Genomic DNA, 6,025 nt, shown 5'->3' with positions numbered 1-6,025 from the left:
ACCTCAAATGTCAAAGGTTTGCATCAACAAACTGGTTCTGACAACTCTATGCCTTAATAAGCTTCTCTTTGATTATGCACACCTCTTCAAAATAATGTTGTAAAACTAAAGGGTCTCTGTCTACTTGTCTCTAATATCATCCTAGTATATCGGCGAATGACATGGTCTACTGTACACAATTTTGTAGGGTGCCATCCCAATGCTTGAGTGGTAACTAGTATTATATGCAAACTCTGCCAACTTAACATGTCGATCCCAATCTCCTATCCATGCCAAAGAACAAACTCGAAGCATATCTTCAAGAGTCAAAATCGTTCTCTCTATATGCCCACCGGTTCGAGGATGGAACATTCATGTTGTAGGGACCTCCAAATTTATGAAGTAAATAATGGATCTCAGTCTGATACAATACTACATGATACTCCTTGCAATCTGACTATCTCACCAATATATAAGTTAGCCAATGCATGTGCAAACTGAGACTTGCTGATTGGTAGAAAAGGAGCTGACTTAGTCAACTTGTCCATCACGGAGATGGCAACATGTTGTCTCTTAGTTCTCAATAGTCCCATTATAAAACCCATGGTGGTATTGTCCCATTTCAATTGTGAAATTTCAAGATGTTGTAATAACCCAAATGGCCTTTGATGTTCCACCTTAACATTCTATCATATCAAACACCTAGCCACAAAATTAGCAATGTCAGACTTCATACCTGACCACAAAATCAAACCCCTCCCTTTGGGCCCATAGATAGTACCGTTTGGCTTTGCCTCCATAGTACTACCTGATACATATTTTTTTTGTTGTATCGATGTTTCAGTGATATGTACTGACCCTAGCCATGTGATCAGCAAGAGCAGGTGCTGAGGACCAAGATGATCCCAATTGTTAAAGTTGAATGGCTGCATCATGGAGTGACAGAGTGCACATGGGAGCCTAAAGCAAAAGATGCAATCTCGATATCCACACTATTTTCTCACCCTTAGGAAATCTCGAGGGCAAACTTTTTCTAAGGGTGGTAGAAAATGTAACACTCCATACTACAAGTTTTTTTTTTTTTAAGCCATGTGTGTGTGTGTGTATGTGTGCGTGTGTGTGTGTGTGTATATATATATATAAGCTGCTTCTTATATATTGCTAATTTTAGTGGGCAACTTTCTCCTAGACTACTGTCTCTAGATGAGATTAGTACTTGTAATAAGCTTTCCAATGACACTAACCATGCTGACATTCAATCACGTATGGCGAAGAATTGATTTGTGGAAGTTTGAGTTCTTTAGAGAATTTTGGAAAATATAAATGCGACATCTATGAACGAACGAGCTGCTTATTTTAAAATATTGGGTACCCTTAAGGAATTTAGCTGTAAGATAATGTGTGAATTAGTAAATTGGTTAATCAGGAGATTAGTGATCTTGAGTAAGGTTAAGATATGCTTAATTATGAGTTAAGTATAAATTAACATTAATTAATTTATGCTTAATTGAAGGTAAATCATAATTAAAAATTTCTGAGATAAAATGTACAAAGATAAGAAATTATATATTATAATTGAAAAAAAAAACAATTCAAGCTTGCGGGACCTCCATTCGCCACCGTGAGGAAGAGGAAGAGAAAGGGAGAGAAAGAGAGGGAAAAGGAGAGAGAAGAGAGGGAGAGAGTTGGAAAGGGGGGTTGGCCAAGAGAGGAGGAGAAGCTGGTGATCTTCGGAGCAGTTGTTTGGCAATTTTTAGACGGTTAAAAAGTTAAAAATCAGAGTTTATTTCAGGAATGGTGCGCTGGGGTTTGCCTTTTGCCTATGGAATAGATTTTGATTCGGTAAATATGTAACTTTGTGCCATATTCTAGGAATCGTGCCTTTTTCTAGTGCTTTATGTATTGGCATTTTTGCTTGATGAAAAACGGCACAGATGCGGATATTTTACAAACCCACAATCAGCCAGTTTGTGAAATAGCCTTTTGGGGCTTGTTTTTAGAGAAATTGACGTGACATATGCCATCTGCATGCTGAATAGTGGCAATAGCTTGAGCAGTTTTTGTCTTCCTAACTATTTTGCCAGTGGCCAGCGACTGCCTATGGCCAGTCAGCCATGATCGAGCTATGGCATACCTAGCCAGACCATAGCTGGCGCATGGCTAGGCACCACCGTTGGCTATAAACACGGCATGTTTTGTTTTCCTGAAGGGCGCCCATACACCTTCCCTTGTTTGGGTTTTTTGGGTTTGTGTGATGTCATATCTTGTCATATTCCCTCGCCTGCTCAATTGCTGGATTAGTCATGCGGGCACCCTTAGGGGCCGTTTGATGGCTGGAAACCATGGAAACGGAAAAAAATTTCCAGAAATATATTTCTGGAATTGAGAAATAGGAAAAAAAATTTCATATTTCCAAAACAAGCTTGTGTTTGTTAAGTAAGAAATATTTTTCCGGAAAGAAATTTCGTCGTTTGGTAGAAATGGAAGAAGGGAAGGAAAGGGAAGGGAAGGGAAGGGAAGGGAAGGAGGAGGAGGAGGAGGAAGAAGGGAAGGGAAGGGAAGGGAAGGAGGGAGGAGGAAGAAGGAGGAAGAAGGGAAGAGAAGGGAGGAGGAGGAAGAAGGGAAGGGAAGGGAAGGAGGAGGAAGAAGGGAAGGGAAAGGAAGGAGGGAGGATTTTGGGGAAGAGGCGTCAGGCGGTGCCATTGGCGGCGGCGGCGGGGGACGTGGGGAGGTGCCCTGGCGTGCCCTCCTCCCCTTCTTCCCCTCTTCTCCCTCTTCCCCTTCTTCCCCTTCTTCCCCTCTTCTCCTTCCCCTTGCGTGCCCTCCTCCCCTTCTTCCCCTCTTCCCCTCTTCTCCCTCTTTCCCTTCTTCCCCTCTTCCCCTCTTCTCCCTCTTTCCCTTCTTCCCTTCTTCCCCTCTTCTCCTTCCCTCCTCGTGCCATCCTCCCCTTCTTCCCCTCTTCTCCTCTTCCCCTTCTTCCCCTCTTCTCCTTCCCCTCGCGTGCCCTCCTTCCTTCTTCCCCTTCCCCTCGTGTGCCCTCCTCCCCTTCTTCCCCTCTTCCCTCTTCTCCTTCCCTCCTCCCCTACTTCCCCTTCTTCCCCTCTTCCCCTTCCCTCCTCGTGCCCTCTTCTCCTTCCCTCCTCGCTGTGCCTCTTCCCCTCTTCTCCTTCCCTCCTCACCGTGCCCTCCTCCCCTTCTTTCTCCTCCATCCTTCCCTTCCTCCTCCCTCCTTCCTTCCCTTCCTCCTCCTCCTTCCTCCTCCCTCCTTCCTTCCCTTCCTCCTCCTCCTTCCTCCTCCCTCCTTCCTTCCCTTCCTCCTCCAACTGTCACAAAAATATTTCATGAAAATTTTTTCCATCCCTCTGGCTGGAAAAATTTTTCCAGAAATATTTTGCCGTTTCCACTTTTAACAGTAAAAAAAAAAAATTCTAAGTTTGATGAGAAGGAAAAATTTTAAAATTTTGAAATTTTTTTCCACTGCTACAATGGATTTCCAGGGCATCAAACGGCCCCTTAGGTAGGGCTGTTCAACGAGTCGAGCTACTCGAGCTCGACTCGTATGTTTAAACGAGCTGCTTATGTTCAGATGAGAAAGCGCCAAAGCGAGAAAAATTTTAGGGTTTCCTCATTTCCTTTTTTCGTTTTCATTCTCACTTCTCCCTCTCTGAGCTCTCTCCGACTCTCCCTCTCTCGCCTGATGCGGACGCCTCTCGGTCTCTCCGACTTTTCCTTCTCCTCTCTTCTCTAGTTCTCCCGTCTGGGAGTCTCCGACATCTGCAGGAGGAACCAGTCATCCGCGGGCCGCGTCCATGGGCCACTTCAGCCTTCAAGGTCAGTCGGCTGCTCTGCCTTCAGCTCAAGGTGAGGTCTTCCACTTCTCAGTCTCCAGTTCTGTCACTCTAGTTCTCCCATCTTGAACATGTAGTTGATAGACTTAGAATATCTATCTTCGCGTGCATGTAACTGGAGTTTGTTGATGTTATGTAGTTATTTTTGGGGATTCATTTATGATAACGATATGGGTGTTATGTAGATAGGTTTTATGTTTCTTTTAAGAGTTAAAGGAATAATCTCGATGGATCTTTCACCCAAAACCGTGAACAGGATCGGCTATTGTTGTAGTTGATTTTCTAGCGATTTCATCTGTTTTTTACCCCATTTCTTGTTGGATTCCTAACACAGTTGTGATCTAGTGTATAACAACTGATTTGAATGTTAACACATTGTCTTCAGACGGGATTTTGCCAGAAAATGCAGTGTTTTGTGCAGTTCTTCCGTCAACATAGAAAGTTATGGCTTAGCCCAATTTTTGGTGCTTACATAAACCAGAAAAGTGTTTTGTACTTTACCTTCCTCTTTTTATAGTTTTCAACAGTTTATGCAGGATGCATGGTCTGTCAGAATGTGAATATTAATATTCTTTTGTTAGTAGAAGTCACTTTTGTTGGTTTGAGCTACAAGATATACCTCGCAAGGTATTTCAGGGACTTAAAAAATGAATAGCCCATAAAGTTTCAAATGTTTGAGGCTTGAAAGATATTTGTTCATGGAAAAAAGATCTAAGAGTTGATTCTTGGCAAGATGATTACACTAGAAAGACTTTTGTTCATGAAAAAAGATCTAAGAATTGATTCTTAGCTAGATAATCGTGCTGAAAACAGCTGATGTCTGATTTGAGAAACATGTATACCTGTTCTCGTGCTTGATTTTTTTTATTAACCATTTTCCTGGATTACAAATAAATTCTTTATGAATAATCTTTCAGAATTTCCAGCTTGTTTGATAGATATACTTTCCATTTGTTATATTGAACAAATCAACAATGTACAGGTCTGTGCTTGGAATTTAAATTGCAGAAATTGGTCTGTTGCAACTGTTTTTGTTGATAACAAGAGGGATTGTGCTTGACAGAGAGGTGAGTTTTCTTTATTTATCAAGAGTTTAACTGGACAGCTGGCTGTGTTTTGTGAGTTTATTTATTTAAATTGCAAATGTTTATTTATTGCAGCTGACCACCCATCTAGCACACTTGGTGTTGCAGCTGGTTCTTCATTGCTTGCACTGAAAAGTATTATATACCACCCATTCTCCTCCCTCTGTCTCTCTCGATCTTATTTGAATCCACGCTTCATGGTATTCAGTATTTCAGTGATACACATAAAAACACACGTTCACTTGTTAGCTATGATAAGTGCTTTCCATTCAATATATGCACATTAAACTTGGCTTGTACTAGAGTTTAATGTCGTTAAGTGAGTTATTAATTGACAGAGTCATTTGTTTAATCTTGTAAACATTTGTTGGTTATTTCTATGTACAACTTCAAACTTTTTCTTGCTTTTGATATTAGAAAATGATATGCACATATGTAGCCATGCGACCCTGGAGCTGCTGGATATACAATCAAGGAGGCAGTATCTCTGGTTAGAAGCATGGTGAGCACCAGATCATGTATCATAGCAGAGCCCTGATATTCTGTTTGCTTCTATAGCTGTTCTGTTATAGTCACCAATAGTCTACTAAAGTTATGATTCCATTGTTGTATTTGCATTTGACAAGATTCCAGGACAGCGAGCTCTTGCTTTGCAACTTTTGGCTGTCGTACTTGAACAGGCTTTGTGCAATTTACAACCACAAAATGTAACTGGTTGCGAACTTGGTGTCGCTCAACATGGTGATGATTCTGTTGACTGGTGAAGCTCTTTGGGCTTACGCTATTGGTCCAGAATCAGAACTGATCTTAACTTTAAGGTAGATGTCTCATTATATGTACACATAAATATTTGCTTCACTGAGTTTTCTTTAGTCTTTTTTGGTTATCATAAGAAGCTTTGGAAGAAACAAAAGTAGATGTGGTGCCATGTCAAATAATCTGTAAACTTGGTGGATTTGTTCCACTGGATTTTCTTTTAGCATCCTTTGTTACCATTCTCTGGAAGAAGGAAAAATAAATGTTCAACAGTGTATAAATGGTCTGCTAACTTTCTGGTTGTCTTTCGCTTGACATATCTATTGTCTGACAAGCTATATGGGCTTACAGCAACCT

General features: G+C 41.3%; 1 long non-coding RNA gene across 2 annotated transcripts; it reads left to right on the top strand.

The window, feature by feature from the left end:
- The first annotated feature begins 3,783 nt into the window (after nt 1-3,783).
- On the top strand, nt 3,784-5,670 carry LOC116245342 (uncharacterized). 2 transcript variants are annotated; one of them, XR_004170450.2, is made up of 5 exons: nt 3,784-3,840; nt 4,810-4,894; nt 4,988-5,047; nt 5,352-5,414; nt 5,539-5,670. It is a non-coding gene; the product is annotated as an uncharacterized LOC116245342 (long non-coding RNA). The 2 variants fall into 2 exon arrangements; XR_007572255.1 differs by lacking the exon at nt 3,784-3,840 and having other exon boundaries at nt 4,555-4,894.
- The last annotated feature ends 355 nt before the right edge of the window (nt 5,671-6,025 follow it).

Source organism: Nymphaea colorata, unplaced genomic scaffold (genome assembly GCF_008831285.2).
Source record: "Nymphaea colorata isolate Beijing-Zhang1983 unplaced genomic scaffold, ASM883128v2 scaffold0649, whole genome shotgun sequence".
Taxonomy (NCBI): domain Eukaryota; kingdom Viridiplantae; phylum Streptophyta; class Magnoliopsida; order Nymphaeales; family Nymphaeaceae; genus Nymphaea; species Nymphaea colorata.
This window is presented reverse-complemented; position numbering and strand designations above follow the sequence as displayed.